Source organism: Rattus norvegicus, chromosome 7, assembly GCF_021556685.1.
Source record: "Rattus norvegicus strain SHRSP/BbbUtx chromosome 7, alternate assembly SHRSP_T2T, whole genome shotgun sequence".
NCBI classification, from domain to species: Eukaryota; Metazoa; Chordata; class Mammalia; order Rodentia; family Muridae; genus Rattus; species Rattus norvegicus.
Genome location: NC_141540.1, coordinates 21385676 through 21408747, shown reverse-complemented (window position 1 = coordinate 21408747; position 23072 = coordinate 21385676). Strand labels below are relative to the sequence as shown.

General features: G+C 39.9%; 1 long non-coding RNA gene across 1 annotated transcript in view; it reads right to left on the bottom strand.

The window, feature by feature from the left end:
- LOC148004499 (uncharacterized) overlaps positions 1–21786 on the bottom strand; it is a 34788-nt gene extending 13002 nt beyond the window's left edge. The window contains exons 1-3 of the long non-coding RNA XR_015624449.1: positions 21504–21786; positions 15850–15895; positions 15094–15205 (exon numbers count right to left, since the gene is read on the bottom strand). This is a non-coding gene — a long non-coding RNA (uncharacterized LOC148004499). The remainder of the gene's footprint in view (positions 1–15093; positions 15206–15849; positions 15896–21503) is intronic.
- Positions 21787–23072: the final 1286 nt, after the last annotated feature.

The following is a 23072-nucleotide window of genomic DNA, read 5'->3' as shown; positions in this document are numbered from 1 at the left end:
AACGTAAACAACAGAAGCAAGACTACTTGCCACCATCAGAGCCAAGTTCTCCCGACAAAGAAAATACTGGATATGTAAACACACCAGAAAAGCAAGATTTAGATTTAAAAATCACATTTTATGATAATGATGGAGGACAAATAACTCCCTTAAAGAAATATAGGACAACACAGGTAAACAAATAGAAGCCCTTACAAAGGAAACACAAAAATGCCTGAATGAATTACAGGAAAACACACCAAAACAGGTGAAGGAATTGAACAAATCCGTCCACGATTTAAAAATGGAAATAGAAACAATAAAGAAAGCACAAAAGGAGACAACCCTGGAGATAAAAAAACCTAAGGAAGCGACAAGGAGTCATAGATACAAGCATCACCAACAAAATACAAGAGATAGAAGAGAGAATCTCAGGGGCAGAAGATACCATAGAAAACATCGACACAACCATCAAAGATAATGTACAACACCAAAAGCTCCTAGTCCAAAATCTCCAGGAAATCCAGGGCACAATGAGAAGATCAAACCTAAGGATAATAGGTACAGAAGAGAGTGAAGATTCCCAACATAAAGGGCCAGTAAATATAGTCAACAAATTATAGAAGAAAACTTCCCTAACCTAAAGAAAGAAATGCCCGTAAACATACAAGAAGCCCACAGAACTCCAAACAGACTGGACCAGAAGAGAAATTCTTCCTGTCACATAATAATTAAAACACCAAATACACAAAACAAAGAATATTACAAGCAGTAAGGGAAAAGGGTCAATTGACACATAAAGGCAAGCCTATCAAAATTACACCAGACTTCTCACCAGAGAAAATGAAAGACAGAAGTTCCTGGAAAGATGTCATACAGACCCTAAGAGACTACAAATGCCAGGCTAGGCTACTATATCCAGCAAAACTCTCAATAAACATAGAGGGAGAAAGCAAGATATTCCATGACAAAACCAAATTTACACAACATCTTTCTACAAATCCAGCCCTAAAAAGGATAATAGATGTGAAACTCCAACAGAAGGAGAGAAACTATGCCACAGAGAAAGCAAGAATATAATCTCTTTGCGATGAAATGAAAACAGGGACACACAAACCTAACATCACCTCTAACAATGAAAATAACAAGAAGCGACAATCACTATTCCTTAATATCTCTCAATATCAATGGAATAAATTCCCCAATAAAAAGACATAGACTTAAAGACTGGATACCTAAAGAGGACCCAGCACTTTGCTGCATACAGGAAACAAACCTCAGAGACCAAGACAGACACTACTTCAGTGTAAATGACTGGAAAACAACTTTCCAAGCAAATGGCCCAAAGAAAAAAGCTGTAGTTGCAATTCTAATATCGAATAAAATTGACTTTAAACTAAAAGTCATAAAAATGGTAAGGAAGGACACTTCATAGTCATCAAACGAAAAGTCCACCAAGATGAACTCTCAATCCTAAATATCTATGCTCCAAATGCATCAGCACCTAAATTCATAAAAGAGACCTTACTAAGCTCAAATCACACATTGCACCTCACACAATAATAGTAGATTACAAGACCCCACTCTCATCAATGGACAGATCATCGAAACAGAAATTAAACAGAGACATAGAGAAATTAACAGGAGTTATGAACCAAATGGACTTAACAGATATTTATAGGACATTTCATCCTAAAACAAAAGAATGTAACTTCTTCTCAGCCTCTCATGGCACCTTCTCCAAAATTGACCATGTAATCAGTAAAAATACAGGCCTCAACAGACACAAGAAGACAGAAATAATCCCATGCATCCTATCAGATCACTATGGACTAATGCTGGCGTCCCATAACAAGAAAATGACAGAAAGCCCACATATACAGGGAAGTTAAACAACACTCTACTCAATGATAACATGGTCAAGGAAAAAAATGAAGAAATTAACGACTTCTTAGAATTCAATAAAAAAGAAGGCACAATATACCCACACTTATGCGACACAATGAAAGCGGTGCTGAGGAAAATTATAGCTCTGAGAGTCTCCAAAAATAAACAAGAGAGAGCACAGATCAGCAGCTTGACACATAACTAAAATGCTCTAGGAAAAAAAAATTAAGCAAATACACTGAACCTCTGTAGAAGGCAGGAAATCATCAACCCTGTGACTGAAATCAACCAAGTAGGAACAAAAAGGACTATAAAAGAATCAACAAAACAAGGAGCTGGTTCTTTGAGGAAATCAAGATACATAAACCCTTAGCCAGACTGACCATAGGAGACAGAGAGTGTATCCAAATTAACAAAATCAGGAATGAAAAGCAAGGCATAACAACAGAATCTGAGAAAATTAAAAACAATAATCAGATCCAACTACAAAACCCTATATTCAACAAAACTGGAAAATCTCAAGGAAATGGACAATTTTCTGGACAAATATGAGGTAACAAAGTTAAATCAGGAACAGATAAACCATGTAAACAACCCCACGACTGCAAAGTAAATAGAAGCAGTTACTAAAAGTCTCCCAACAAAAAAGAGCCCAGGACCAGATTGATTTAGTGGAGAATTCTATCACACCTTCATAGAAGACCTCATACCAATACTGTCCTAACTATTCCACAAAATAGAAACAAATGGAGCACTATCAAATTCCTTCTATGAAGCCACAATTATGCTTATCCTACAGCACACAAAAACCCAACAAAGAAAGAGAACTTCAGACCAAATTCCCTTATTAATATCAACCCAAAAACACTCAATAAAATTCTTGCAAGTTAAATCCTAAAACACATCAAAAGGATCATCCATCTTGATCAAGTATGCTTCATCCCCCCAGCCTGCAGCAGCTCACTGCTCCCAAACCCCTTGGGAGAGATAGCTCACTGCACGGAGAGGTGGGCACTCCTGAGACTGCAGAGCAGAAGAGACCACCAACACTGCCCATCCCTGCCCACATTCCTGGCCCAAGAGGAAACTGTATACGGCCTCTGGGTTCCCTTGGATAAGAGCACAGGAGCAGCAGGTCCCCTGCGTCTGAGACACCGCCGGAACCTGAAAGGACCGACCAGATAAACAGTTCTCTGCACCCAAATCCCATGGGAGGGAGAGCTGAACCTTCAGAGAGGCAGACACGCCTGGGAAACCAGAAGAAACTACACTCTGCCCACATTACTGATTCCAGAGGAAAACACCAAACGCCATCTGGAACCCTGGTGCACGGAAGCTCCCGGAAAGGGCGGCGCAGATCTTCCTGGTTGCTGCCACAATTGTGGTTGAAGCCACAATTACTCTTATACCTAAACCATACAAAGACGCAACAAAGAAAGAGAACTTCAGACCAATTTCCCTTATGAATATCAACACAAAAATACTCCATAAAATTGTGGCAAACCAAATCCAAGAGCACATCAAAACAATCATCCACCATGATCAAGTAGGCTTCATCCCAGGCATGCAGGGATGGTTTAATATACGGAAAACCATCAACGTGATCCATTGTATAAACAAACTGAAAGAACAAAACCACATGATCATTTCATTAGATGCTGAGAAAGCATTTGACAAAATTCAACACCCCTTCATGATAAAAGTCCTGGAAAGAATAGGAATTCAAGACCCATACCTAAACATTGTAAAAGCCATATACAGCAAACCAGTTGCTAATATTAAATTAAATGGAGAGCAACTTGAAGCAATCCCACTAAAATCAGGGACTAGACAAGGCTGCCCACTCTCTCCCTACTTATTCAATATAGTTCTTGAAGTTCTAGCCAGAGCAATCAGACAACAAAAGGAGATCAAGGGGATACAGATCGGAAAAGAAGTCAAAATATTACTATTTGCAGATGATATGATAGCATATTTAAGTGATCCCAAAAGTTCCACCAGAGAACTACTAAAGCTGATAAACAACTTCAGCAAAGTGGCTGGGTATAAAATTAACTCAAATAAATCAGTAGCCTTCCTCTACACAAAAGAGAAACAAGCGGAGAAAGAAATTAGGAAACGACACCCTTCATAATAGACCAAAATAATATAAAGTATCTCGGTGTGACTTTAACCAAGCAAGTAAAAGATCTGTACAATAAGAACTTCAAGACTCTGAAGAAAGAAACTGAAGAGGACCTCAGAAGATGGAAAGATCTCCCATGCTCATGGATTGGCAGGATTACTATAGTAAAAATGGCCATTTTACCAAAAGCGATCTACAGATTCAATGCAATCCCCATCAAAATACCAATCCATTTCTTCAAAGAGTTAGACAGAACAATTTGCAAATTCATCTGGAATAACAAAAAACCCAGGATAGCTAAAACTATCCTCAACAATAAAAGGACTTCAAGGGGAATCACTATCCCTGAACTCAAGCAGTATTACAGAGCAATAGTGATAAAAACTGCATGGTATTGGTACAGAGACAGACAGATAGACCAATGGAATAGAATTGAAGACCCAGAAATGAACCCACACACCCAAGGTCACTTGATTTTTGACAAAGGAGCCAAAACCATCCAATGGAAAAAAGATAGCATTTTCAGCAAATGGTGCTGGTTCAACTGGAGGTCAACATGTAGAAGAATGCAGATCGATCCATGCTTATCATCCTGTACAAAGCTTAAGTCCAAGTGGATCAAGGACCTCCACATCAAACCAGATACACTCAAACTAATAGAAGAAAAACTAGAGCAGCATCTCGAACACATGGGTACTGGAAAAAATTTCCTGAACAAAACACCAATGGCTTATGCTCTAAGACCAAGAATCGACAAATGGGATCTCATAAAACTGCAAAGCTTCTGTAAGGCAAAGGATACTGTGGTTAGGACAAAACGGCAACCAACATATTGGGAAAAGATCTTTACCAATCCTACAACAGATAGAGGTCTTATATCCAAAATATACAAAGAACTCAAGAAGTTAGACCGCAGGGAGACAAATAACCCTATTAAAAAATGGGGATAAGAGCTAAACAAAGAATTCACAGCTGAGGAATGCCGAATGGCTGAGAAACACCTAAAGAAATGTTCAACATCTTTAGTCATAAGGGAAATGCAAATCAAAACAACCCTGAGATTTCACCTCACATCAGTGAGAATGGCTAAGATCAAAAACTCAGGTGACAGCAAATGCTGTCGAGGATGTGGAGGAAGAGGAACACTCCTCCATTGTTGGTGGGATTGCACACTGGTACAACCATTCTGGAAATAAGTCTGGAGGTTCCTCAGAAAATGGGACATTGAACTACCTGAGGATCCAGCTATACCTCTCCTGGGCATATACCCAAAAGATGCCCCAACATATAAAAAAGACACGTGCTCCCCTTTGTTCATAGCAGCCTCATTTATAATAGCCAGAAGCTGGAAAGAACCCAGATGCCCTTCAACAGAGGAATGGATACAGCAAATGTGGTACATCTACACAATGGAATATTACTCAGCTATCAAAAAAATGCCTTTATGAAATTCATAGGCAAATGGTTGGAACTGGAAAATATCATCCTGAGTGAGGTAACCCAATCACAGAAAAACACACATGGTATGCACTCATTGATAAGTGGCTATTAGCCCAAATGCTTGAATTACCCTAGATGCCTAGAACACATGAAACTGAAGATTGATGATCAAAATGTGAATGCTTCACTCCTTCTTTAAAAGGGGAACAAGAATACCCTTGGCAGGGAAGAGAGAGGCAAAGATTAAAACAGAGACAGAAGGAACACCCATTCGGAGCCTGTCCCACATGTGGCCCATACATATACAGCCACCCAATTAGACAAGATGGATGAAGCAAAGAAGTGCAGGCAGACAGGAGCTGGATGTATATCTCTCCTGAGAGACACAGCCAGAATACAGCAAATACAGAGGCGAAAGCCAGCAGCAAACCACTGAACTGAGAACAGGACCCCCGCTGAAGGAATCATAGAAAGAACTGGAAGAGCTTGAAGGGGCTCGAGACCCCTTATGAACAACAATGCCAAGCAACCAGAGCTTCCAGGGACTAAGCCCCTACCCAAAGACTATACATGGACTGACCCTGGACTCTGACCTCATAGGTAGCATTGAAAATCCTAGTAAGATCACCAGTGTAAGGGGAAGCCCTGTGTCCTGCTAAGACTGAAACCCCAGTGAACGTGATTGTTGGGGGAAAGGCGGCAATGGGGGGAGGATGGGGAGGGGAACACCCATAAAGAAGGGGAGGAGGAGGGGTTAGAGGGATGTTTTCCAGGAAACCGGGAAAAGGAATAACACTCGAAATGTAAATAAGAAATACTCAATTTAAAAAAATAAAAGAAATGACTATTTTAAATAAAAAAAAGTGTAAAAAAAAAAAGTATGCTTCATCCCAGGGATGAAGGAATGGTGCAATATATGAAAATCCATCAAGGTAACCCACTATATAAACAAACTCAAAGAAAAAAACGGCATGATCATTCCATTAGCTTCAAAGATGCATTTGACTAAATTCAACACCCCTTTATGAATAAAATCCTGGAAAGATCAGAAATTCAAAGCCCATACCTAAACATATTAAAAGCAATATAGAGCAAGCCAGTAGCTAACATTAAACTAAATGGAGAGAAATGTGAAGCAATCCCTCTAAAATCAGGGCCTAGACAAGACTGCCCACTGTCTCCCTACTTATTCAATATAGTTCTCGAAGTCCTGTCCAGAGAAATCAGAGAGTGAAATGAGCTCAAAGGGATACAAATTGGAAGGGAAGAATTAAATTATTAAATTTTAATTTTACCGGGCATGTTAAATCAAAACAATATTAAAACTCCAAAGTAAACAAAACAGCCATTCAAAACTCCAAACAGAAAATTAGCAAACTCTCAAATCAGTCTTTTTTTCTTTGCCTTTCTGTTATCAAATTAATATAAATCTTAACACTCCCACATTAATGTCCGACTGACTTTAGAAATGAATGAATTCTGTTCCTATTCCTTAATACTACTGTGTTTAATGCATGTTCTCAAATAGCCGTTTCCTGAATAACACCATATAAGCCCCACTGGATCTCGAAATTTTCAGAAGTTAATAGAAACAATACCATCTTTTATTTTCAGATATTCTACGCATACAACTCATTTTTTTCCTGATTTTGATCCAAACTCTCTTCAATCAACATACAGTAGATTCTTAATTGGTTAACATGAATTTTTCTAAGTAGAACTTATTGGGAATGTGTGTATGGAAGAGGCAATACAACAGAGCACAACAGAAATGGACTTAGTCAAAACACCTACATTTATGCCTCTTACTAAGTTACGTTATAAGCAGCATGCTTACCCGAGTTTATCTCTGACAGACTGCTCTGATAATGACTAAAATTGGTGAACTCATTTTATAACGTATAAAGTAGCATGCTGTATTTGAATTTGTTTCAATGAAGTTAGAAAAGTCCCCCCCCACTAGATTTTCCTATCTTAGCTGCCTTTATTCACTGAATTGAATTGTAGTAAACTATTATGTCACATCCACTCAAAATCGATTCATGAAACTTAATAGGTAAATACTGAATATCAAGGAAAAGCTAGAATACATAACTTGTTTATATGTGTGCATACATGTTAAGAAGCTAAAAATGTCAGTTTTTAAAAGATTAACTTAATAAAAACTTTAGAAATGAAAAATCATCAAATCATGTTTTGCTTTTATCTACTTAAAGCCATATTTTCTATTTTGTTTCCTACATGAGAAGTACCTTATTCCTTTGAACAGTAAATCCCCTTTGTGTTATTTCATGCTAATGACACGGCAGGGAGTAAGATTATTAAATTTTTTCCTTCTTTCACTATCTTACAATTTCAGTTTTGTTCTAAATGGAACTACTATATATGCTATGCAATTTGTGGACTATTTAGAACTTGTCTTGATTTGATTTCCTAATAGTGTTTATTAGTGTGTGTGAGTGTGTTTGAGTGTGTTTGAGTGTGTGAGAGAGTGTGTCTGAGGGTGTGTGATTGAGTGTGTGTTTTTGAGTGTGTATGTGAGTGTGTGTGTATGAGTGTGTGAGTGTGTTGAGAGAATGTGTGTGTGAGTGTGTATGAGTGTGTATGAGTGTGTGAGTGTGTGTGAGTGAGTGTATGTGTGTGAGAGTGTGTGAGTGTGTGTATGAGTGTGTGTGAGTATGAGGGTGTTTGTGAGTGTGTGTGTGTGACTGTGTGTGTGTGTGAATGTGTGAATGTGTGTGTATGAGGGTGTGTGTGTGACTGTGTGTGAGTGTGTGTGTGTGTGTGTGTGTGTGTGTGCATGTGTGCAAACTAATGCTCTAATTAGCTGCTATGGAGAATACTATTCCCAACTCAGTCATTAAGGTTAGTATTAAGCTGTAAGTCATATGAGGAGAGTGGTCACAAATAATAATTATGAATCCTCTTCTGTTAAATTGTCTGAGATTTCCAAATGCTGCATGCTATGAGTGGGCCTCACATCTCAGCACACTAACTCTATTAAGTATAATTCCATTGTGTTTTTCTTCACCAATTTTCTATGAACAACTTTATTAATTTTTCTCCCATTCATTTTTTGGGGGGAGGAGGCAAGGTTCTTTGTTTTCTTGCTTATCGTAGGTCCACAGAATTTTCTGTAGCCTGTGAGGAAGTCCTAGACTTAGGACACTGGATCTGTACACTTTACGGAATTAACCAGTTCACTAAGCACGTTTTTGTTTGTTTGGTTTCTGTTTTTCTTTTGAGATCTCACTGTGGGAGCAGAGGAAGCCCTGAGGAAGTGAAGTCGTGAATGGATGTGTGCTGTTAACATGAGCATGACCATGCCAAGGACCCCAAAGCCATTTACCCATGGGAAAAAGGCCAAGGCCCCCATGCCCCATGAGGCTCAGAAAAATGCCAAAGCCTTCTCAGGATGGTGTTGAGAGTGTGTGCAGAAAAAGTCTACTCTATCTTTCTCCCTGGCCCCATCTGGATATTTACAGCCTGAAGACTGCTCCCTGCAGAGACTGCTCCTACTAAGATTAGCTAAATCTGCCCCTTGTCAGTTACATATGCATAGTCTTCCCCTCCTTGTTTATCTGCATGTAATGCCCACCTCCTTGCTGCTGTGTGCAAGAACCCTGCTTCCTGGCCAACTCTATATAATAAACATGCTGAGCTTCTGGGATGCTGCATTTTCTCCAGCCCACAGACCCAGCCTTGCCCATGTATGTGTGTCCAATGTCATTCTTCATTTCCTCGTCACCTCCGGTCAGGCCCAAGTCCCTGGAGCCACGCAAAGGACTTGGCAATCTCAGTCTGCTCCACTTTGAAGGAAGTGCTTGCTAAACTGAAATCTAAAGGACACAGTGGATTAAGCTCCCTATCAAGTGTCTTTGGTGACGGTTGGGGTGTGTGTGAGACCAGTTACATTATGACTATTGCAGAAGAGTTAAGGATTCACAGTTTGCTTTTAGTGAAGGTAAGCTCCCCAAGAAGCTATCATTGCCAACGTTTTCCCAAGTCACCTTCTAGGAGGTCAACTGACTCCTAGGTGAATCTTTGGTTACACTGCTTCAGTTTTCTGTGTTTTCTTCTGGCTACACTGTCCAAATGGCACCCACTGGTCACACATGGCTATTTGAGATGAACTAAACTTAGAACTAAAATCTGCCTCTTTAGTCACAGCAGGCAAACCAGGAGGCCAACAGCCAGCCAGAATCCATAGCAAGAAACACAGCAGAGATAGAATATTTCTATCATCTAGAAAGTTCTCATGGACAGCAGTGGTCTAGGTTCTTGGTGTCTGGTTTTTCCTTCGGGGAGAATTACTTGATGTATTAATATCCAAAAGTTTATTTTTAAAGCAACTACCAAAATATGACTTACTCACCCCCAAATTAATCCATTTTAAGTCTACAATGCAATGGTTCCTCATAATCTACCTGAGTTCATCCCTAGATCACAAAACACAAGGAGAGGGGTGACTGCTTCTCAATTGTTTTCCAAGGATACTCCATGGCTAAAGAAATCCAGACACTGCAGAAGGAAGTTATATGTTACAGTGTACAGATGGTGACTTTAGAGAATTGAAACTGAATTTCTACCAACCCCAAGTGAGAAAGACGTCGTCGTCATGGGGCTGCAGCTTAAATGAGTTCAAAGAGAGGTACAGGCCTGGCTGGATTTCTCCAAGTCGTGTGCACAGGGGAGAGCTGCACTGCAGCACCAAAGCTGGACAACACTCATGGGCATGTCACAACTTAACATTTCTGTCCTGTCCTGGACACAGAAGTCTCTCTCTAGCAAGGGAAATCTAAGTCCATTAAAGCATGGTTAATATAGGACTCCTTCAGAACATTTGATTGTTGCAATACATACCATCCTATGTAACAGTACACTATAATATGTACAGTACGTAGTATGTTCTTGTAGAGTGTATGCGGTTATGTACAATAGTATGCAGCAGTATGACCACTGCATAATTATACTGCACTACTTTTGAATTCTTCAAAATTCAGTCTTTTATTGATAGTTGTACAAAAATACATTTTCCTAGAGTTGAAAAAATATTATACAGTATTTCACCTAGGCTTTTTATTTCATTGCAACATTAATATTTTTGTATCTTTTGCTAGTATCTTTAGATTCATTATAAGAGTTTTGTGTATTTTTCCCAATCTGGCCCCTATTTGATGCCATTTCAACGTTTTTTAGTATTTTGACGAAAATAATACCACAATGATAAAGTCATACCCATTTTCTTTAGTCATTTACACATGTATATACACATATGTGGGCACTTATACATATTAGAATGTACATATTTCTATGCTATATTGTATAGAATACAATTCTATTATATGTCAACATATACAGTTTGCTCAATATGATTTCTGTGAATGTTATCAGTCAAGGGAAATATTAAGAGCCTGAATAAACATGGACAATATTTGCAGAATGCATATAAAGTTGAAGATGTATATAAGCAAAAATGCAGTGTATCACTCACAGCTTTCCTATCAAATGCACTTTAAAATGTTTAATAGATTAAAAATATTTAAATTATCTTTACCCGCTTTTTTGTTTTTCTCAAAATGTGTGTCCTGGATGACTTGAATGCTGCTCAAGATTCTTTTGACAATAGTAATCAAATGTCTTACAGGTACTTCTGATATTTCTATTCAGTTGATCACTGTTCAATAATTGTACCAAGTTGATTACTGTAATTTTTTATCACTTTGAGCATATAAATTTCATGTGTGAGTATATACCTTTGATTCTAGCTCTTGGGAGGCAGAGGCAGGTAGAGCTCCTTTTTGAGGCCAACCTGGTCTACATAGCAAAAACCTATCTTAAAAAAAATCGATCGATAAATAAGCAAATAAATGAAAAAGATTTAAAATATTTGACATTAATATGAACACAACCACATCTTTAACAAAAACTGATTTTTTATTGCAGATAATTCATATAATCAATTTACAAAATGTTATATAGTGTCATATGGGAACTCAATTTCATCGTAAATTAAACCTGCTATTCTCTTTTCATTGGTTGACCTTAGTTAACATTTTCATTCACTTATACAATGTATTCTGATTATTCTCTTCCCCACATTGCCTCATCCCCTCCCCATAACTTAAACATACATAATCTTCTAAATTCAGGCTTTCCAATGTCTGATTTCCTTTTATTTATTATATATTCCTTTACTTTTCCATCTGTGTTTTATGATATCTTAATAAAAAACCTATTCTGTCATTAGCATTATCTCAGTGTTTTGGTAGGAGACATTCACATTCTTTAATAGCTTGTCATCAGTGCAAGAAATGACATCGAGTTCTCTCTCTGTGTCTCTTCTGTCTCTCTCGTCTCTGTCTCTCTGTCTCTCTCTTTTTCTCTGTCTCTCTCTGTCTCTGTCTCTCTCTCTCTCCATCCTGTCCCCAGTTATTTTGTTTTCTAATACAAGGTCTCACACTTTAGTCTAGGCTAGCCTTGAGCTCAAGGCAATCCACCTGCCTCAGCCTTGTGAGTGTTGGGATTCCAGGCATACACCATCTTGCCCAGTGAATTCTGTGACTCTCTTACATCCCTTTACCATTTCTGAATTATGTTTAATATTGCTGTGACCCTTTTCTAGCTCCTAGATGTAGATACATTAACTTGATTAAAAGGTTTTATTGTTTAAAGATGTGTTTATTTATATATATATGAGCACTCTGTTTGCAAGTGTGCCTGCATGTCAGAAGAGAGCTTCAGACAAAAGAGGGCATTGGATCCCACTACAGATAGTTGTCAGTCACCATGCAGTTGCTGGGAATTGAACTTGGGAGCTCTGGAGAAGCAGCACTCTTAACCACCAAGCTATCTCTCCAGCCTGATAAAAAAGATTTTAAATTTCATTCTTTTTTGTGTTTGTTTGTAGCCTTTCTTCCTGAGAACATTGCGATGGAATCTCCAAATGGTACTTATTGGCATTTGGTGTAGAAGGAGCCATACGTGTGTTGCTAATATACTATAATCGAGTCCATGGATACGACCACTCTTCTCCAGGGAGAATCCTGACTGTTCCTCTGTTGGATGGATTCCCTCCTATTTTTCCTTACTTGTAAACTGTTACTCAGGTTTTGTACTTTTATGATGAAGTTGGGGCTCAAAAAATTCATACTGTTTTAAAGAAAACATGCTGTACCTTAAAACTTTATCTTAGAGCAATTTAAGAAGTGTAGGAATGGCTTATTTTTTAAAAGCTTTGAAAGAACTCACCACTAACGTACTGAGATAATAGCACCTACCTCACCCAACCGTTTTCTGTTTCTGATTATGTGTTTTTATTACATGCCTGTGCAAAATCAGGAAAGCATGACTAGTAAATCAATTAGTCAGACACTTGCAGCTCAGAATAATGGCTTTTTGTTGGTTCCTTTGTTTGCAGGCTGGGGATTGAACCCAGGGCAAACCCTTTACTACTAAGCTGCATTCCTAGCCCTGAACAGTGTTTCTTAAAATGTAATAAAAATCAATTGAACCTTTCGCTGATCACAGTAACTTGTTATTGTTTTTACTGGTTAATAGCTTGCCAGTTTCGCCCATTTGTTTCAGAATGCATACTACTTTTGTGTTGGATTACTTTATTCGATTGAGTTTTTACTTTCTTACTGTGTTTGGCTCATTACTTCCGTGCTAGGCATTTTGGGCACAGAATTAATTCACGACATTTCTAATCTCATTTCCTGAGTATTATGTGCTAAGAGAGAGAAATTCACTTGCAGAATCTCCTGGCATGTGTTCGTTGTTACTCTAGCTTCCTGCTGAGGGGACTACTGTGGAACATTGGCTTTCATTCTTGTGAGCTTGTCTCTGTAGAACTCTATTCTTTTTATTTAATTATAAGTGTAGTGGGAGAATATGGTGTCAGCAGAAGGGCATTTGTCCATCTCCATATACGATTAATTTGTGTAACTAAAGAGGATGTTTTAATCCTTTGTTCCAGGTATACTCTCCATATATTGTATCGTTTGCTTTACTTCTCCTGTGCCCATCAGCCATGGACTTCCTCTCCTATTTGTCTAAAGATTCTGCCGTATATTTTAGTGCCTTCACCTGCAGTCATATTTCTGAGGGTCTCCTGCTGCTCCCATATGTGCTTACAGACAATGCTTCCAGGATGTTATGGCCCACCCATAGGTTCCTATTCTCAGCATTCAGATTAATTCTTGACTGATCATCTGCTGTCAGTGTCCTGCGATTCTTAGTCATCTCAGCACTTGCCCTTTGCAGAGAGCCCTCCTGCCTGAGTCATGTAGCCAACCCTGTGCAGTCAATGGCCTTGCTGAGGTACATTTTGTCCAGGCTGATTGGAGATACTTTGTTGGATTTTCTAGATAAGACACTGTATCACCTAAATGAAATACGACTCTAGCAGACAGTTTGGAGAAAGTCCTCTCGTTAGCCTGCACCCCGACCAGGGTGAAATTACTGCAAGCAGCTTTCTCTGTGTCTACTTCATTTAATGTCAAATGTTCCATTGTTGCTTCCAGAGGAGCTTGAGGCCAGGTGTCCACCAGATGGGACCAAGCTCAGGCCCCACCAGTTCTTTAGTTTGGAGCAGCTGGAGTAAAAGGAAGCTCTGGTTTTAATCTTTTTCTTCCAGAATCCTTCTGCCTTAATTACATCCTACCATCACCCTGGAGGTTCAAGACTCACATTTCTTCAAAATACATCCCTTCTCTGGGGGAGTGGAGGAGGCAGCTGAGACGTCTCTGTGCAGTCCAGAGACTGGAGATGTCTTTGGTAGAGAGCCCTAGTTCTCATATGTTCTTTCATTTTGATCCTGGGAATAATCCCAACCAGTGATCCTCGTTACACCTACCTGCCTTTCAGAATTGATGAGTGCATTTCTCTAAGACAGTCTTTGTTTGCTAAGCAGGCACCTCTCTTTTTCAATGACACCATCTGTTTCTCTCAGGGTTCTAGTTCTCTCTCTTTGGAATCATCAGCTTAGATTTAGAAGACTAAAGCAGTTTTTATTTTTTAGGGATTCTTGTTTTTTTTTCAATTTACATCCCAATCACCCCTACCCTCATCCCTTCTCTCCTCCCTGTCCCACCCTTACAAATCCCTCCCCCATTACCTCCTCCTCCCCTTCTCCTCAGAGAAAGGGAAGCCCCACATGGGTACTGCCCCACCCTGGAACATCCAGTCATAGCAGGCCTAAGTGCATCCTCTCCCACCAAGGCACAACCAGGCAGTCCAGTTAGGGGAAGAAGACCCAATAGCAGGCAACAGAGTTGGAAACAACCTCTATTCCAATTGTTAGGGGACCCACATGAAGACCAAGTAGCACATCTGCTACAAACGTGTAGGAGGCCTAGGTCCAGCCCCTGCATGCTCTTTGGTTGGTGGTTCAATCTTTGTGAGCCCCTGTGAGTCCAGGTTAGTTAACTCTGTAGTAGAAGACTAAAATGGTTTTAAAGCTCAATACGGATGGACAAGTGGATGTGCAAATAATCCCCAAGCCAATAGGTCAAGAAGGAATCCATTGTTAACGGACTTCAATAGGACACACTGCATATCCATATTCCATGATAGAACATTATTCTATTCTATTCTATTAAAAATGGAAACAAGGAGGCTGCTAAAAATAACCTTTAGTGAAACAGTGAGAAGGGATGTACCTTACATAGAGTTGGAGCTGAGATCTCCTGTGTGTACCAGAAATAGTATGTAGATTATTGCTCCTTTTAAGTCCTATTCATGATGCTCTTGTGACTTGCTCCACCATCAACCCTGGGAACAAGATATAAAGACTAGTTACTATTTTTTATTTTATTTGAAGCATTTTTATTACATTTAGAGAGAAACAGAGAGAGAGACAAAGAGAGAGACACAGAGAGAGGACAGAGAGAGACTATGTGTCTGTCTGTTCAGAGGTCACTCCTCTTCTTCCACCAAGTCTGTCCTAGAGACTGAAGCCCACTTTTTATGTCACAAGTACCTTTACCTTCTGACTCAAATCACTGGCTCCCAGTCATTGTTTTTATCCCCCATGTGACCAAGTTGGAACATAATAATCCCCGAGGATTATTGTTTCATATCAAGCAGTAATTGACTACCAGGGTTCTGATGTACACTCCCAGGCAGTGTGCCTCTGATCTGGCTTAGTCACCCAGCCAGTGCGCTTCCTATTCACCTAAAGTGGACAGAAGTCTTGACTTCCCCGAAAATAGGAGTGCCTACACTACATTGTTGGATGGAAATGCTTACAGACCACCAAGAGAAAATGGCTTAGAGAAGGAGGACCTTGAACTAAGCCCCCTGTTTAGAAGGGAAACAGAGATGTAGTGGAGACAATGGGGATCTTTTTCATGGCTGAAGTGTCAGTGCACACTAATAAGATCTTTGGAGAGTGATGGGTGGGTAAAGAACGTTACCTGGCTCAGTCAGTGCTCTGTGGAGGGAGGAAGGCAGAGCTTGATCCTAGAGTATATGAAAGAGAAGCCAACTTTATTTTGGATGCGATGTGAGTTGAAACCCTGAAGTACAGAACCAGACTGTACTTTGATCGAATTGTGCCACGCTCCTAATTGTTCCCGACTGTCACAAACACAGCAAGCACACAACATCAAAGCAGTTACCATATCAGGAAAAAGGTACTTATAATTGAACAAGTAACCTGGATCTCTGCTCAATGACAGAGAGAAAGGAGACCTAATTTACAAAGCAGGAGAAATGGGCCAGTGAAGTGAAATGGTGCAACCCAGGTTCTAGAAATACACTGTGACAAAGGTATTTGATTTCAATACAGTAAAACTACACAGGAGAGAAATGTGCATTTGGAAGAAGGCTACAATGTTTCATTGTTTCAGATCAAATAGTAATTCCATTAAAATAGACTAGGAAGAACTTGGGGGTGAGGCAGCTGCTGCTGCTGCTGCTGCTAAACATTTAATTTGATTGCAATTATAAATTTAAAAAAAAAGACACCAGTGATTGAACACTGAGAATCCACAGGTCAACCAGAATCTTTCATTATGACCCTTTGCCTTGGGACTGGAACTGCCCCAACCCTCCTGGCAGATAATTGCCTTCCCAGTTCTCAAGGTTCACAGGAAAAGGCAATTCCAAGACTCCACTGGTAATGCATTCCAGTGCCTGATAGCAGAGCAGGGAAGGTATCCCTTATCCCAGCCTAGCTCAGGGTCCATGATTCCAATGGTAACAAGATCTTCAGAGATCATCTGAGGCTATCTCCCTGGAGCACCTAAACACCACTTAAGTACAGAGGACAATTTGTACAGGACTCTAATGGAGACAGAAAATAAGAAGCACAGTAGCCTGTGCTGTAGGCTTCTCCACTGTGACCTTCTGACCTCACATGGCAAGTGAGTTCCATCACTTCCTCTAAGGCCAGGCTCACACAAGCCTGACTTCCTTCCTTTGCCCCTTTCCAAGTTCCATATAGTGTAGGATGCCTTGTGTTGAGCCTTCCCACTACCACCTTTGTGTGACAGCACTGTTCCTCACAGGTGTTTCAGGTACCTTTTCCATCAAGGATGCGGTAAAGTTTGGCCTTGTTTTTTCTTATGTGTGTAAGTGGGAGCTGTCTAGAGAAGCTCCCTGTTGCCAACTACTTTGGTTATAGCAACAGATTTCTGAATATTTCAACCATTTTTGTGTGGTATGTTATTTGTGGTAGGGATCTCTGACTAATTATGGAGTTGAGTACTATACCAAACTATTCCACAAAATAGAAACAAAGGGAGCACTATCAAATTCCTTCTATGAAGCCACAATTATTCTTATCCTAAACCACACAAAGTCCCAACAAAGAGAGAGAACTTCAAACCAAATTCCGTTACTAATATCAACCCAAAAACATTCAATAAAATTCTTGCAAGCTGAATCCAAGAACACATCAAAACGATCATCCATCTTGATCAAGTATGCTTCATCCCAGGATGAAGGAATGGTGCAATATATGAAAATCCATCAAGGTAACCCATTATATAAACAAACTCAAAGAAAAAAACGACATGATCATTCCATTAGCTTCGAAGATGCATTTGACTAAATTCAACACCCCTTCATGAATAAAGTCCTGGAAAGATCAGAAATTCAAAGCACATACCTAAACATATTAAAAGCAATATAGAGCAAGCCGGTAGCTAACATTAAACTAAATGGAGAGAAACGTGAAGCAATCCCTCTAAAATCAGGGCCTAGACAAGGCTGCCCACTGTCTCCCTACTTATTCAATATAGTTCTCGAAGTCCTAGCCAGAGAAATCAGACAGTGAAATGAGCTCAAAGGGCTACAAATTGGAAGGGAAGAATTAAATTATTAAATTTTAATTTTTACCGGGTATGTTGAATCAAAAGCATATTAAAACTCCAAAGAAAACAAAACAGCTTTTTAAGACCCCAAACAGAAAAATATCAAACTCTCAAATTAGTCTTTTTTCTTTGCCCTTCTGTTATTAAATTAATATAAATCTTAACACTCCCACATTAATGTCCGACTGACTTTAGAAATGAATGAATTCTGTTCTTATTCCTAATACTACTGTGTTTAATGCATGTTTTCAAATAGCCGTTTCTTGAATAACACCATATAAGCCCCAGTGCCATCTCGAAATTGTCAGAAGTTAATAGAAACAATACCATATTTTATTTTCAGATATTCTACGCATACAACCCCTTTTTTTCCTGATTTTGATCCAAACTCTCTTCAATCAACATACAGTAGATTCTTAATTGGTTAAGATGAATTTTTCTAAGTAGAACTTATTGGGAATGTGTGTATGGAAGAGGCAATACAACAGAGCACAACAGAAATGGACTTAGTCAAAACACCTACATTTATGCCTCTTACTAAGTTACGTTATAAGCAGCATGCTTACCCGAGTTTATCTCTGACAGACTGCTCTGATAATGACTAAAATTGGTGAACTCAATTTATAAAGTATAAAGTAGCATGATGTATTTGAATTTGTTTCAATGAAGTTAGAAAAGTCCCCCCCACTAGATTTTCCTATCTTAGCTGCCTTATTCACTGAATTGAATTGTAGTAAACTATTATGTCACATCCACTCAAAATCGATTCATGAAACTTAATAGGTAAATACTGAATATTAAGGAAAAGCTAGAATACATAACTTGTTTATATGTGTGCATACATGTTAAGCTAAAAATGTCAGTTAGTTTTTAAAATATTAACTTAATAAAAACTTTAGAAATGAAAAATCATCAAATCATGTTTCGCTTTTATCTACTTAAAGCCATATTTTCTATTTTGTTTCCTACATGAGAACTACCTTATTCCTTTGAACAGTAAATCCCCTTTGTGTTATTTCATGCTAATGAAATGGCAGGGAGTAAGATTATTAAATTTTTTCCTTCTTTCACTATCTTACAATTTCAGTTTTATTCTAAATGGAACTAGTATATATGCTATGCATCTTCTGCACTATTTAGAACCTGACTTGACTTGATTTACTAATAGACAATCTATCCATCTCTACTCAATTTTTTTATTCAAAAATAAACTCAAAACAAAAAACATTAGTTCTCTAACTTTTATAGGATTCCATTTCTCAATATCCCATTTTGTATGGATGAATTTACAATATATTTACATTTGATGGTTCTTTTTACTGGTGTCTGTACCACAATACATGGATATATTTCAACTTAGAAGTGTAATATTTCACCAGTTAACCAGAGTATAAGTTATAATGCACTGATTCTCAGTACTGCAGGGGTACTATTAAATGTCTAGAACATTTCTGGATGTCACCAGTGAAGTAAACTTCTGGCATGTGGTAGGCAGCCAGGGATATTTCCATAACAATGGATTCCCATAACAAAGTATTACTGGGACCAAAACCTGTACAGGGATATGATGAAAAATCCTGTAATGGGTACCTCTAGAACTAAAGATCAAAATAATTGTTTGGGAGAACTTGCTTTTCATTGTTCATAATAGTGGTTTGCTTGCTTACAAAAATTAGAAAAAAATCTCAAATGTCTTCTAAATGTATTCTGTGTACTAAAGTAAAATGAATGTTTGAGAAAAGTTTACTGAGAATGAAAATAAAGCAGTAAATATTATAGGATGCTTGATTTGGGCTTAAACTACCTGTTTCACCAGAGTAAACATAAAATCGGTTTCACCCTAATAGTGTAAACTGTATTAAAGAAAGCACACCATATCCTGGTCCTTATCCTTGAGTAGGTAGCACTCAAAACCACGAAAGCAAAGAACTCCATTTTAATAAGACCTAATGCCTACAGTATGCTCAATATTGTTGTATTTAAAACACCCACTACTGATAAACGCTTTAGTTACTTCTTTTAAAATATGATCAAAACCACTCCACAACCAAATACTTGTAAGTCAAATTTTGATATTCAAGAAAGTGTTAAGTTTTAAACTTAAGAGATAGGGCCTTATTATGTAACTCTGGCTGGCCTGAAGCTTGCTATGAAGACCAGACTGGCTTCAAACTCATGCCTCTATTTCTTGAGTACAACAGATTTTAAACGACGTCTTATGTTGCCAAAGTTGACTTGAATTTCTAAAGGGCTCAAGTGATCCTCTTGCCTTGGCCTCTGGTCCCCACTCACCCCAATAGTTGAGATTTTCCACACATCTACATGCCCACTACTGACACTGGTGGAAAAGTATAATCTTACCCACCAATAGACTGTAATAGCATACTGAAAACAAATTGTAATAAATTTAAGGCAGATTAATTATATCTCCAAATGTGCTATGACTTAACGGGAAATGTTAGAATACCAGCAATGAACTTGGAGGCTAGCACACACAAACTTTGCTATTATGTACAGTAACATATTCCATTATATTTGAATATCCACATAACAAATAGTGCTAGAAGCTGAGAATACTGTTATTAAAGATTTTAGGATAACGTTTTTGAAATGCAATTAAATCACTGTACTAGGCAAATTTCCATGTATGTCACAAATACTAGCTAATATAAAGTCTGAAGTCCTCACATTTCAAAAACTAATGTAGTGAGTAACTGCCCGGTATTGTCAGATCTTAATTATTGTAATAGATAATTCACAATTGTGATTCTCAATTATTGCAAATGTTTACAAAAGTCCCACTTAATTTTCACATCTGTCATAAACTGTATGAATTTCTTCCTTTACCTTTAAAGTGCAAAAAATTATAAACAAGATGCAACATACAATGGATTTGTGACTAAATGGCCATCAACGTTTACAGTACTGATTCTGAGGCAGAGTCTTACTGTAGCCTAAGTTATCCTGGAAGATCTAAAGCTAGCGTCCTGTGGTGGGGTACAGCACGTGTCCTGTCTAGCTATCCCCTCCTCCACCCTTTCCTCAACCCAGCTCAGGCCTCTAGGGCTCTCCCCCAGCCCATGCACACCAGAAGTTAAACACACAGCTGAGGCAAAGCTGCCTCCACCACTCAGGCACCACTGTCCACAGAGCCTGACCAATGGCAGCCTTCGAAGGCCCGCCTCCAGCCTCCCAATAACCATACTTGCTAAGTCACCCTAGACACAGCAGCTAATCCAAAAGTCCACAGGCTCTGAGGCTGCCAGCTTAGGCGCCACCTGGCAAAGGAGCCCACACTGACTCCTACCCGGAAGCTGCTCCAGACAAGGGCCTGTGCGGCAGGGTGGGGCGTGGGAGGCCGCGGGCCTGACCCAAGGCTTACTCCTCTGGGCACCTCCGCCCAAAGGCGGGAAAGGGCTGTCACAGGATGCCCAGGTCCTGCACATGGCCCACCCTGGACCAGCCCGAGGTCCCCAGGGCTGCCATTGGCCACCGGCCGACCCCCATCTTCCTGGGGCCCCTCAGTGCTTGTGTAGGCCGCAAAGTCAGCAAGGCCACGACTCCCGCCCTCCAGGATTTACCCTGGTGGCTGTCTGGTGGGGGAACCCAGAACCGGAAATTCGAAGGAACCCCTTTTGCCCTCTCCCCATTTCTTTGTGCTACACCCAAAAAGCCGAATTTCAACCTCCATGTAAGGAGTCTGCAGCTTAGGGCTGGTCTTCACTGTCACCCGGGACCTCCCCTAGACTCACCGTGATGGCGGCCGGAAGTCTGGTGCAAAAATAACTCGAAGGTGGCACCACTGAAGCCATGTGGTTAGCAGCTTCTCAGGGCAGCTGCGGAGTGGCAGCCTGGCCGCCAACGGGCAAAAAGCCAAGGTGGCTGTTGAAGGAGAGCCGAGGGCCTCCAAGGCAGCTGAGCAGACTTGGCGGGAGCCTGTGAAACACTGAGGTGTGGGTGGCTCGCCCTAGGGAAAGACTGTGGGTGGCTGGCCTTGTCCTGGGCTTCAGCCAATGGGCGGCAGCGCTCGGCCCTCGCCGGGGGGCCTGGGGACCCACGTCGCCCATCTGAGTATCTGAGGGGTACGCATGGGGCATGCGCGAGGAACAGTGCTCAGTGCAGAGCTAGGCCGGAGCCTCGCAGATGTACAGACTTGAGCCACTCCCCTGCCCCCCAGAACCGTGTCTGAAGACCCTTTGAAACAAGTCCTGTGCAGAACCGTGGTCAGAGTTCTGTCAGGAAACCATTTATTCAGGTCATTCCCTCAAAATGGCGCCTGCAATACATAGGGTTATCCTGTCTGAAAAGCTCAGCGACCAAACTGAAAAGTAACAAAATGCCTGTAGAAAGAGAAAATAACAGGCCCGTCTAGAAAGAAGGCCTTGCCTGGCCAGACCCCTTTACCCCTTTCTCCAGCCACATTTAGCAGATGAGTCCGGTTGCATATTGGAGGACATACTCACAGACTGGCCCTTCAGCCGTCAGGACTTATGTTTTTCCTTCCGTTTTTTTCTCCCTTTCCGATGATAAGTACCTGAATTATCAGGTACAAGGGACACACAGCAGTGAACACGCAAGAGAATATTTCTCACGTCGTGGCACTTAAGTTGCAATGCGAGCTTTTCCTTGTAAGCTTTACAGAAACCAGCTAGGCCGTGAAAATCTCGTATCACAGAACCCCTTCAGCGCCTTATTCCGTCATGATTACCTTTTGTACTGAAGAAAAGTATTAGGTGTTTTTCTTTTTCTTTTCTTTCTTTCTTTCTTTCTTTCTTTCTTTCTTTCTTTCTTTTTTTTTTTTTTTTTTGAACTGGCAAAACGAGAGACTTAAAATTGCCATTAAAGATACAGTAATGCTGGATAAAATGATAACATAAGAAATAAAAAATAAAAATATTAGGGATAATGCACCCATTTAAAAGGGGGAAAATTCCAAGGTCCGGAAAATGAAAATAAGTTGGAAACTGCAGTGGTGAAAATCTGATTTTCCTCTGGCCTTTGATTGGTGACTACATTGTGGTGTGAATGGTCTAACAACGGGACTGGACTGTCCTAATTTTAGTACAGAGAAAAAAAAAAAACACCACACCTATCTGGAGTGGTTGGTTCATGAGCATGGACAGATGGTTCTAACCTCTAGCTCTAGGCATAGTTGTGTGGGCTGGAGGGAAACTTTGAAATAGTGCAGACAGATGTGGAACTGAGCACCCTGCAGCATACCAGTACTCTGGAAAGGCAGCACCCTAAGGAAATGCATGGACTTGAGGAACGGAGAGCACAGTAGAATTTAGAGCAAAACACCACATCATTTAAGTCCAAAT